Genomic DNA, 12,968 nt, shown 5'->3' with positions numbered 1-12,968 from the left:
TCCGAATAAAAATTATTGTGTACGTGTGTTGTGTGATTGGGTGCGTGTGTATGTGTTATTGCGTGCGTGTGGATGTGTAAACAAATGACGCAAAAAGCAAATGTAAATAAACTTCATTTATTTCTAGGATTTCGTAAAACGAAATCATTTACCGCCTGTTCATGTATGTCGCACGGAAACCTGTACGAAAGGAAAGCCGCCACTCACTTCCGTCTAAAAATGCGTTCATATATTTCGCAAACTATCGTGCGACTGCCGTTACGTATCCTATGCGAAATACTACTAATTTGAATGTACATTTGTACAACTAGGTTCCATAAATGAGAGCCGAATGAGAAATGAAAACAAAATTCACATATACATACAAATATTGGAATATATCCCAATAGAAAATCGAGTCTTCGATGACATTTTCGTCGACGATTCGTTGATGAAATTTCCGAAATTGTCGTGCACGACACGATGCATGACAATTTCTTGCAATGTGTCACCAGAAAAAAACAAAAATAATCAAACAAAATATGCTATGAAATAATTGTACACATATCTAGGAATTGTTAATATTTCAACACGACTGAAATCGGTCAAACATTGCAGTTTGAATTAAAAATTCGCAACATTTTTCTAAACAGCTGGGGGTAAGTGAGAAATAGAATGACTGACATACACATGAACCTTAAAATAATGATTTTGTTTGTTTCTTTAACATATGATGAAGCAATCAACATAGAATTTGAATTCTTTATTTGGAGCCTATTATAGTGGAACGCGATCGTGGAAACAATTAAAGGTAAGTGTGTAAATGACATACATAAATTTATACATCCCAAGATTGCGCATAATGTTTTATTATTTGTAGATTTTGCCTAAAAAGTCTTGCTGTCGTAGGAGTTGTTGTTAAATGGGGTCTTGGGCCTTTCTGGATTATAGACCACACTGCCTCCAAAATGCTTTTATATTATGTGTCTTTATATGTATGTACATAAATGTTGTATTTTGTATGTTAATGAAATAAAAAAATATTAAAAACATATTTATTTATGTAAATAAAATTAGCTCAAGGAGGGTCGTTGGTGACAAACTACAAGACATTGTCTTCAAGAGGATCGTTAACGAAAAGTAGGGTTTTTGTCTTCGAAGTCGTCGTCGACGACATCTTCGCTTCCCCTGTCGCCCAAGTGGTCGTGCATGAATACTGGGACACTTGTGTGAAAAAGTCGTCAACGATCCCAAAGGGCTGTCTGCAAGGAGTCGTGAACGAATTGGAAATGTCGTGTACGATTCATCAATGTTGTCTTAAAGACACTTTCTATTGGGATGTGTGATTTGTATTGTTTGAAAAATAAAATGTGTCGGTATTTTGAATTATTTTATTTGATTGATTTCTTCAAAATAATGAATGAAACCGCCATTAGAAGGTGTCTGTAAAATTTTTATTTTGTTTCAAGAATGTGTTGCATTAATTTGTTTTAAGATTTTCGGTGTTATTCGCGAGTTTACGTTCTACTCGGCAGCTAAAAAGCAAGCGAGTGATTTTGACATTCTCTTTCTATAAGAGACAGTCCTTTCGAAATACATAAACCCAAATTTAATGGAAAGGTTACGTTTACGTGTTATTTCGTATGGCTTGTCGGTCGCATAAATTTTCCTTTCGAAGGTGTTTACATGAACAGAAAATGATTTTTTCCCACTTCCGAAGCGCAAGAAACCTTTCGGTCGACATACATGAACAGGCTGATAATGTGCTAGTCTAAAAGGCTAAAAGACATTTAAAGTAGTTTTCGCTGATTTTTACCCAATCATCCAATCACGACATTTTTTGGTATTACATTACTTTTGACCAAAGGTAGCACACAAATTTCAATACTGGTATATCATTGCAATTTGCATCAATTTAAATTGTGGGAATTTCGCTTCTACATTTTGTAGCCAAAACAATAAAGAAACCCATTTATATGTTAGACAGTGCTTCCGTTATCTAACCGATACATTGATATAATTTGCATCAAGAGAGAGAGAGAGATCGCGAGTTGGTTTTCTAGTTTCGTTTTCGTAATTTGTCTGAATATGGCCCCCAGAAACTAAAATGTGGATCCAAAATTAAATTTTTATATATTTCCCACAGAAGGTTTGGTTAATTTTACCCGCTAAATATTATCCGATCATTGTCCATAATTATTGTCATCTTCCCTGGCCAAAACTCTTAACTCGTGCATAAATTTGTCAGTATTGAACTATAATTGCGAACTTTAGCGTGAATGTAATTACACTGCACACAATTAAAACTGTGGCTTCCTTGTATATAATAGGGTGTACTTCTGTTATCTGACCACGTACATCAATTTAATTGACATCAATGGAAAGGTTAAAAGATCGTCTTCCAAATATAACTCACGTTGTCGTTCAGGATATAATACAAATTTTACACAAAATTTTGATCAATTTAACCCGTTAAATATTATCTGATCGTTATGTTAAATTGCAAGCTTCTTCTTCGTCGTAAACCCAAGCCTTATCTAAAATTTTCGATCAGACTATTATTGCAAATTTGTAGCATTGGCGAAAAATACGGTTCTCTACACAAAACCCATTATATAATAGGCAGTATGCCCGTTTTGTAGCAGACACATTATTTGCAATTTGCATCAGGTGAAAGGTCAGCAGTTCTTTTTTCATATGTAGGCTACTTTGCCATTCTTTTTCCATATTGACCAAAAAACCGACAACTTTCAGATTGAAAAATGTATACCCGCAGCGAAGCCTAAATACCAAATTGCAATCCCACGGCGGCCGGTTCTATGGACCGGATTGACTCGGAGGAATCTTCGACCAGGGGCCGTCACCTCAACATTTACGTGTTTGTGTTCGTGTATTTTTTCACAATGGGAACGGCAATTTATCCCGGAATGCCTGCTCCGAATTTTTTTGGTCCGTGCCGGAATAGAGATGAACCCCGGTCCAGTATAAATCTGTTCCGTTTGCCAGATCCGCATCAACTTCGTCGTCTGACTCTCCGTCGTCGTCGGAATACGAGACGTCCCCGCAGTCTCCTCAACAACAACGAACGCAGCATCTAACACCGCAGGTTGTTGTTCCACGCGTCGGAATTGCATCATTCCTGCAATTCAATTGCAACGGTCTCCGCAATAAGGTCAGCGAAATTGTGGATTTTATGAGTCGGAAAAACATCATGGTCGCCGCGATCCAAGAAACAAAGCTCACCGCCACCTGTAGCTTGCAACGTTGTGATGGTTACAACGTTCTGTCCAGTACAGACCTATCTCGCTTGAGCTTGACTCTAGCAGTAAATTGTGGTACTGCTGAGATAGATCTGCTTAATGTGTACATACCGCCGATGGATTGCTGTGCCCGGCTTTATATGCCCGATATTAGTTCGCTTTTAGAGGGCAATAACCGTCTGGTGCTAGGGGACTTCAATGCTCATCATGAGCTTTGGCATTCCGTCCTAGAAAATGACCAGAGAGGTACAGCGCTGGCTGCGCAAATTGATAGCTCCACGTTTTGCACGGTGAACGAAGACGTTCCTACGCGGATTAGAGGAGATTGCCACAGCTCGTCAGATATCATCATTGTGGCACCAGGTCTGATAAATTACGTATCCTGGAAACCCGTTATTTCCCTTGGCTCGGACCACCTCTCTATCATCGTCTCCGTAAATATACCACCCGATTTCATAACCTCTGAACGCCGTACTTTCCTAAACCATAGGAAATCTGATTGGAAAAGGTTCAGAAATTTTACCAATTTTACCAAGAAACCTTTCGGTCGACATACATGAACAGGCTGATAATGTGCTAGTCTAAAAGGCTAAAAGACATTTAAAGTAGTTTTCGCTGATTTTTACCCAATCATCCAATCACGACATTTTTTGGTATTACATTACTTTTGACCAAAGGTAGCACACAAATTTCAATACTGGTATATCATTGCAATTTGCATCAATTTAAATTGTGGGAATTTCGCTTCTACATTTTGTAGCCAAAACAATAAAGAAACCCATTTATATGTTAGACAGTGCTTCCGTTATCTAACCGATACATTGATATAATTTGCATCAAGAGAGAGAGAGAGATCGCGAGTTGGTTTTCTAGTTTCGTTTTCGTAATTTGTCTGAATATGGCCCCCAGAAACTAAAATGTGGATCCAAAATTAAATTTTTATATATTTCCCACAGAAGGTTTGGTTAATTTTACCCGCTAAATATTATCCGATCATTGTCCATAATTATTGTCATCTTCCCTGGCCAAAACTCTTAACTCGTGCATAAATTTGTCAGTATTGAACTATAATTGCGAACTTTAGCGTGAATGTAATTACACTGCACACAATTAAAACTGTGGCTTCCTTGTATATAATAGGGTGTACTTCTGTTATCTGACCACGTACATCAATTTAATTGACATCAATGGAAAGGTTAAAAGATCGTCTTCCAAATATAACTCACGTTGTCGTTCAGGATATAATACAAATTTTACACAAAATTTTGATCAATTTAACCCGTTAAATATTATCTGATCGTTATGTTAAATTGCAAGCTTCTTCTTCGTCGTAAACCCAAGCCTTATCTAAAATTTTCGATCAGACTATTATTGCAAATTTGTAGCATTGGCGAAAAATACGGTTCTCTACACAAAACCCATTATATAATAGGCAGTATGCCCGTTTTGTAGCAGACACATTATTTGCAATTTGCATCAGGTGAAAGGTCAGCAGTTCTTTTTTCATATGTAGGCTACTTTGCCATTCTTTTTCCATATTGACCAAAAAACCGACAACTTTCAGATTGAAAAATGTATACCCGCAGCGAAGCCTAAATACCAAATTGCAATCCCACGGCGGCCGGTTCTATGGACCGGATTGACTCGGAGGAATCTTCGACCAGGGGCCGTCACCTCAACATTTACGTGTTTGTGTTCGTGTATTTTTTCACAATGGGAACGGCAATTTATCCCGGAATGCCTGCTCCGAATTTTTTTGGTCCGTGCCGGAATAGAGATGAACCCCGGTCCAGTATAAATCTGTTCCGTTTGCCAGATCCGCATCAACTTCGTCGTCTGACTCTCCGTCGTCGTCGGAATACGAGACGTCCCCGCAGTCTCCTCAACAACAACGAACGCAGCATCTAACACCGCAGGTTGTTGTTCCACGCGTCGGAATTGCATCATTCCTGCAATTCAATTGCAACGGTCTCCGCAATAAGGTCAGCGAAATTGTGGATTTTATGAGTCGGAAAAACATCATGGTCGCCGCGATCCAAGAAACAAAGCTCACCGCCACCTGTAGCTTGCAACGTTGTGATGGTTACAACGTTCTGTCCAGTACAGACCTATCTCGCTTGAGCTTGACTCTAGCAGTAAATTGTGGTACTGCTGAGATAGATCTGCTTAATGTGTACATACCGCCGATGGATTGCTGTGCCCGGCTTTATATGCCCGATATTAGTTCGCTTTTAGAGGGCAATAACCGTCTGGTGCTAGGGGACTTCAATGCTCATCATGAGCTTTGGCATTCCGTCCTAGAAAATGACCAGAGAGGTACAGCGCTGGCTGCGCAAATTGATAGCTCCACGTTTTGCACGGTGAACGAAGACGTAACTACGCGGATTAGAGGAGATTGCCACAGCTCGTCAGATATCATCATTGTGGCACCAGGTCTGATAAATTACGTATCCTGGAAACCCGTTATTTCCCTTGGCTCGGACCACCTCTCTATCATCGTCTCCGTAAATATACCACCCGATTTCATAACCTCTGAACGCCGTACTTTCCTAAACCATAGGAAATCTGATTGGAAAAGGTTCAGAAATTTTACCAATTACCATTCCCTTGGATTCTCGGGAAGCTGTGAGAACTTTCAGGGACATCATCACTGCAGCAGCCGTTTGCTACATACCTGCTGGTTGAATGCCCGAAATAAGACCAAATTTCCCAGCAGAAGCGACGGGACTAGCGAATGAGCGTGATGAGCTTCGTCGTACGAAGACCCGAGAGTTAGAGAGCTTACTCCTGAAGTCAGTAGGAGAACATAAGCGGAAAAAGTGGCTAGATCACCTGAAGCAATGCAGCATTGCTACAGGATTAAGTAAATTGTTAAATCACTCTCGAATCCGGGAAAGAAGGATGCCAGAACGGTTGTTACTTTCAACGGTGTGCCAGCAACTGACCCAAAGAGGTGTGCATGTTATTTTAACCGGCAGTTCATAGAGCACCCCGAGAGTGATAGGGCAAAGAGGAGTGTGCTACATCGTATAAGAAGAGCCCCCCCAACCGAGGAGGTACCGCCACAATTAACGATGGGCGATGTTGCAGATGCCATCCGAAATGCGAAATCATCCAAAGCGTTGGGCCCAAACCGAATATCGATGGTAATGCTTAAGCAACTGGATGACCCCGGAGTTGAGTTTTTAACAAGTGCCTTCATCCTATCGTTAGCCACCAATGTTGGACCGGAAGCCTGGAAAGTTGGCAGGGTGGCCCCGCTACTGAAGCTTGGCAAGGATGCCAGCAGAGAGGAATCGTACAGGCCGATTTCACTCCTTTCGCCAGTAGTAAAGATCCTAGAGGCACTGCCCCTCTTCCAGTTGCCCAAAATCAACATGGATTTCGAAAAATGCATATTACATCAACAGCATTAGACACATATCCACACATATCAGTAGAGGACTCAACCAGAACAGGCCGTGCGAAAAGTCATGGTAGCTTTTGACCTGTCGAAGGTCTTCGATACTGTCAACAATACCAAGCTGTTCGAGGATATAGAGAAGACTACTCTCCAGCCGTGTTTGAAACGTTGAGTTATCAACTATATGTGCGGACGCCAGTCGTTTGTAGAATTCAGTGACAAGAAGTCCAAACCCCATAGAGTGAAAACTCCCCAAGGAGGAGTGATATCTCAGGAACTGTTTAACCTCTATCTCTCTGAAATTCTATACCCTCCAGATGATCTTGGCGTCGGGTCCCGTCGTCGATGACATATGTGATAGTTTAAATGTCTACACAGCTGACCTAGTGTAGCTCTTCCATCTGGGGAATATGAAAATATCCGCCGCTAAATACGCTGTCAGCTGAAATGTGAAATGTGGCTCCCACTGAACATATGAGTCGATGGCGTATTTATTTCGACCACTAACTATCCAAAAATATTGGGTTAGTTAGTGCTACGTTCGGTAGCATGTTTAAGTCGTCCGGGCAAACCACAATATGGCTCCCACTGAACATTTTAATCGATGGCGTATTGATTTCGAACACTAACTATCCCAAAATATTGGGTGTAACGTTCGGTAGCATGTTTAAGTCGTCCGGGCAAACCACAGCTGTTTGCGATAAGATCAGAAGTAGGTCCTCAAGTCGCTGGCCGGCGGCACTTGGGGTGCTGACAAAGAAACCTTGTTGACTTTCTACAACGCAATAGGCTGGTCTGTGGTATGCTATAAGGCGCCATCGTTGTATGTAAATGTTAGCGCTACGCAGTGGAAGAATATTCAAACCTGCCAGAATGCCGCCCTGAGGACTGCAACAGGGTGCCTTACCCTGCGTTTACACATGACAGGACAGTTGAGTACATCTATTGATTGTCACAAACCCAAAACTTGCCTGTGTGACGTAGGCGTCCAGACAACTGCAAAAACACTCCTAAAATTACGAATGAAAATCATCGATTTCTTTTTGTTTTCCTTTCACATATTTTGTTTTTGTTCATGTTCTTTTGTTTGCAATACATTTCATTAATTATCTCCCTTATTGTTACAAACATGTCAAAAATTTGTTAACCCCACTGTCTATGAAAAAATGATGGACAGATGGATGACAGCCGACAAATGTATGTATGTGTTAGTAAATCAGAGTTGTATTTGAAGACAAACTGTCTGGTGTAAACGCCTAATTATCATGACACCAGTGGACAATCTTCATGAGCAGGCGAAGATCTTACCCGTCGATGCAGTACCTGCTTAGGTGTTATCGCAGTGAGCATCCCTGTCATGATTTAATGGACAGACTCCCCCCACCCTGGAACGTCAGGAGAGATCTTCATGATCTAGAGAGAGAGGTCCAAAGGTATAAGAGATAACCTCTAGATCAACAAGCCTATCAGACAGGCTTGGGTGGCATTCACACTGACATGGTTGCGCAGGCAGTGTACAGATACAGTGTGAATGCCGTACTTGGGGACCACCTTCCATCCATCGCAGCAGAAGAACACGAGTGGTTTTAGACCAGTTAGGATTCGTAAGATCTAGCCGCCTCAATTCGTATTGGGCCCGAATTGATACCCAACACATGCCCGGCATGTGTATTGGAACCACACGACACACTGCATTTGTTTAGCTGCGCAGCTAACCCTACTCACCTGTCTCCGAATCCTTTGTGGACGCAACCAGCCCAGGTTGCAGAATTCTTGAGTCTGGATACAAATAATAATACACGAACAAATATATTTGCGTTGCTACAACAAGAACAACCAAATTGAAGCCAGTTTGGTCGGATATTAAAAATCGGGAGGTACTGTTCAATGGCGGCTATATGAAGGCTTGGGCCCATACCGACAAATTTCAGGTGGAAAGTTTTATACCCGAATAAAAAATAAATACCAAAATTTAACCATTTGGATATTGAGGTCACAGTCTTCGAAATACCGAAAATTTGAAGGTATCGTTGTATGGAGGTTCAGCCATTTCGGTGGGATATTGAGTACGGAAAATCAAGAGGCACCGTTCTATATTAAGGCGTGGACCTATACCGACAAATTTCAGGCGGAAAGTTTTATTCCCCGACGATCACTAAATACCAAATTTCAGCCATTTCGGTGTGATAATGATGATAACCCTTGGGGGAACCTGTAACCCCTATAGGGCGCGTCCCCAGGTGGCGGATAGGGGAATGCTTCCCAGATATGGGTGGTAAGACGGAAATCAAATACGTCTCGTGGACCAACAGGTAGCTGCGTCTGTTCTTAAGTAAAGCGGCAGCAAACAGCGTCTGAAATCCAGGAAGAGTGGCTGAAAACGTGAAGGAAAACTATAAACCCTTCAGAAGGCAACGGGAAACCACTGAAGTAATTTCCCTTGAAAATCATACAGTATGAACAACACAAATCAAAACAAACGGCCCTCAGTCTCCGGCCAAACGAGGGTGCTAAGAATCCCCGGAGGTAAAACCAACCAAAAGCTAAACATTGGAACCTGGAACGTCCGAAGTTTATACGAAATCGGTAAATTAAACAATACAATCAATGAAATGAACCGACTTGATATTGATATACTAGGTGTAAGTGAAACCTAGGTGTAAGTGAAACCTGCGGCGATTTTCAATCCCAAAATGTAGTAGTATATCACTCAGGAAATATGGAAGGGATACACAGGAGAGGTGTATGCATTATTGTCAAAAAAAGCATTGCAGACTGTGTAATTGGATTTATCCCCATGTCTGAAAGGACTATGATGATAAAAATCTCAGCAAAACCCTTGAATTTAAATATCATCCAAGTATATGCCCCTTCATGTGATGGAAATAATGACGAGGTTGAACATCTCTATGAAGAAATAAGTCAATTATTAAACATGACGAAGTCACATGAAATAACAATAGTTCAAGGCGACTTCAATGCCAAAGTGGGGAATGAAGAAGTAAATGGTATAACTGGAAGATATGGGCTTGGCGAAAGGAATGAGAGAGGAGAAAGATTAGTTCAATTTTGTCAAGAGTTTAAGATGACCATAACTAATACAATATTCCGACTACACCCCAGAAGACTCTATACATGGAGATCGCCATTAGATAACAGAAATCAAATTGACTACATAATGATCAACAGCAGATTCAGATCTTGTGTGACCAAATGCTCAACGTACCCGGGAGCTGATGTGCCATCCGACCACAATCTGTTGATGCTCAACGTTCGAATAAAAAGTGCAAGATTTAAGAAAAGGAAGATAAAATCTCACAAGATAAATACTGAGATACTCAATAACCCATCAACCAGAAATGAAGTGAAGGTGCAAATCGATAATAAACTTGAAAACATAGATTTAAACGATGTAGAAAATATATGGAACAATGTCAAGGATACGATGTGCAAAATAACAAAAAAATATCTTGGAAACTGTACAAGAAGACCCCAAAATGAATGGATGAATAATGAAATTATGGAACTTCGTGTGGAACGAAGCAAATATGGGAATGTTGACTATGAACGTTACTGGGAAATCAACAAGGAAATCCGCACCGCTACGCGTGCTGCAAAAAATGTTCTATTGAATGAAAAGTGTAGAGAAATTGAACATCTGCAAAATATTCACGATGATTACAATCTTCATAAAAAACTAAAGAATCCGCAGGAGTGTATAAGAGAGCATCACCATCAGTACTAATGGATGACAACAATCAACCAATCTTTGAGCCATTACACATAAAGAAACGATGGAAAAACTATATTGAACAATTATTCACTGACGACCAACGGTCAAGATATGATAACAACATAAATACATCTTTAACGGGAAACCCAATTACCAAATCCGAAGTAGAATATGCAATTCAATCACTAAAAGATAGGAAATCAACCGGACCCGACGAAATTCCTTCTGAAGTCTTAAAGTTAATAGATGGTGATAACATCTCACTCATTGTAAGACTTTTCAATCATGTGTATGATACTGGCCAATATCCAAACGAATGGCTGAAATCAACTTCTATTGCGATACCAAAGAAATCTAATGCAAAAAAGTGTTGTGACTGCAGGCTTATTACCCTTATGTGCCACATATTAAAAATTTTTTTGAGAATAATCCACAAACGAATTTACACGAAATGCGAAAGTGCTATGGGAGAGTCCCAGTTCGGCTTCAAGGAGGGTATGGGCACCAGAGAAGCCATATTATCCATCCAAGTACTGGTACAGAAATGCCGCGAAGTTCAAAAAGATGTTTATATATGTTTCATTGATTATGAAAAAGCATTCGATAACGTCCAACACGACAAATTGATAAATATAATAAGGGAAATTGGAATACAAGAAAAAGAAATTAGATGCATACGCAACTTATATTGGAACCAAACTGCAAGAATTGAAATAAATGGTGATCTGACTGACGAAATTCCCATATCAAAAGGAGTCAGGCAAGGATGCATACTATCGCCGCTTCTTTTTAATATATACTCCCAAAAGATATTTAATGAGTCAATTGAAGGAGAACGAATTGGAATAAGAGTTCAGGGTAAAATTATAAATAATATACGCTATGCTGATGATTCCACAATTATTGCTAGCAGCATATCTGGGCTGCAACAACTCCTAGACAAACTCACGTACCTAAGCGAATCATATGGCCTCAAAATAAATATAAAGAAGACAAAATATATGATTGTAAGTCGAAAATATGTCAGTTGTGAAACGTCACTAAATATCAAAAACGAAAACATCGAACGCGTAAAATCTTTTACATACCTCGGCGTTTTAATTAACGACCAATGGAACACATCAAACGAAATTAAGCGTCGAGTGGAGATGGCCAGAAATGCCTTTTTTAAATACAAAAAAACACTTACAAACCATGAAATTGGTCTCAAAACGAAGGCAAGATTTGTCAAATGCTACATTTGGTCTATACTACTATATGCATTAGAAACCTGGACCCTAAAAAGTGCAGATGAGAAAAAAATGGAAGCATTTGAAATGTGGGTATACCGAAGAATACTGAAGATACCCTATACATCGCATATTACGAATCAAGAAATTCTAAGACGAATGAACCTCGATAGACAACTTTTACGCACCGCAAAATCAAGGAAAATCGCATATCTGGGGCACCTGATGAGGAACCATAAATATAAATTTATACAAGCCATTATAAAATGTAATATAGAAGGACACAGAACAAGAGGCAGAAGAGAGACGTACTGGTTAAGGAACATCCAAGAATGGACAGGATACTGGGATGAAACGAATCTAATACATGCTGCGAAGAATCGAGAGCTGTCAATAATTTCATAACATAAAACATTGAAATATATTAATTTGTAATACATATAGTATTGTATGATCGCTTATATCCGAATAACGGATCCGCAAATAAAGAAGAAGAAGAATGATGATAAAACCTCCAAAATACCGAAAATCGAGAAGTACCGTTCTATATCTAAAAGTGGACCGATATAGCCCATTTTCAATACCAAACATCCTAGGACAGACTGACATGGTTATATCGACTTAGAATTTTAGAATACTTTAAAGGGTATCTGAGCAATATTTCGATGTGTTACAAACGGAATGACAAATTAAATTATATCCTCCTTATTATGAAGGTGGGTATAAAAATGAATATAGTAGATGCAAGTTTGTGAAACAAAGGACGTTTTTTAAGCCTTACCTAATATTGAATGAGTGCGTTTGTTATATTGAAATCTCAAATGATTTAAAATGAATTTGCAGAGGAACTTCTATGCCATATGTGTATGTGTGTCTCTTGGAAACTTTAACACTATCCCTTTTATTTTACATTTTAATACAGTTAAAATATAAAACTTAGAGCTTTATCTAAATTTGAATCTATAGGATTCTTGCTTGACATACATATGTACGATACTAAATAGACCTCCAAATACGACGGTGTGGTAGTTAAAAAGTTTTACATTTACATAAATATATTTCGTTTTACACATATAAAATATATTTTATTTTACACATATAAATGTATGGAGCATGTATGCACTAGGGTTATAACTTTATGAACTTTTTTCTCAAAAATGATTTCCTGTTGCGAGAATGAGTGAACCGTAAAAAATCGGTTTGTCATTATGTAACCCATTACAAAATAATGTATAATAACCTTATAAGGTTATGAGTACTGTGGCACAGAACGTGAGTTTCCGACTACAAATCCGAGGGTTGTGGGTTGTACGCCCACCGTCGCACGTTGGGGCAAGATTGAAAAAAAAAAACGGGTCTTAATT

The 12,968-nt window shown here is 39.4% G+C and overlaps 1 long non-coding RNA gene across 1 annotated transcript; it reads left to right on the top strand.

Moving 5' to 3' along the window:
* The first annotated feature begins 439 nt into the window (after window positions 1-439).
* On the top strand, window positions 440-951 carry LOC141402079 (uncharacterized). Its single transcript, XR_012412517.1, has 3 exons — window positions 440-638; window positions 719-790; window positions 860-951. It is a non-coding gene; the product is annotated as an uncharacterized lncRNA (long non-coding RNA).
* Window positions 952-12,968: the final 12,017 nt, after the last annotated feature.

The sequence above is a fragment of the Musca autumnalis genome, unplaced genomic scaffold (genome assembly GCF_047663935.1).
Source record: "Musca autumnalis isolate F117 unplaced genomic scaffold, ASM4766393v1 scaffold_4, whole genome shotgun sequence".
Classification (NCBI taxonomy): Eukaryota; Metazoa; Arthropoda; class Insecta; order Diptera; family Muscidae; genus Musca; species Musca autumnalis.
The sequence above is the reverse complement of the archived record's forward strand: the minus strand, read 5'-3'. Positions and strand labels throughout refer to the sequence as shown.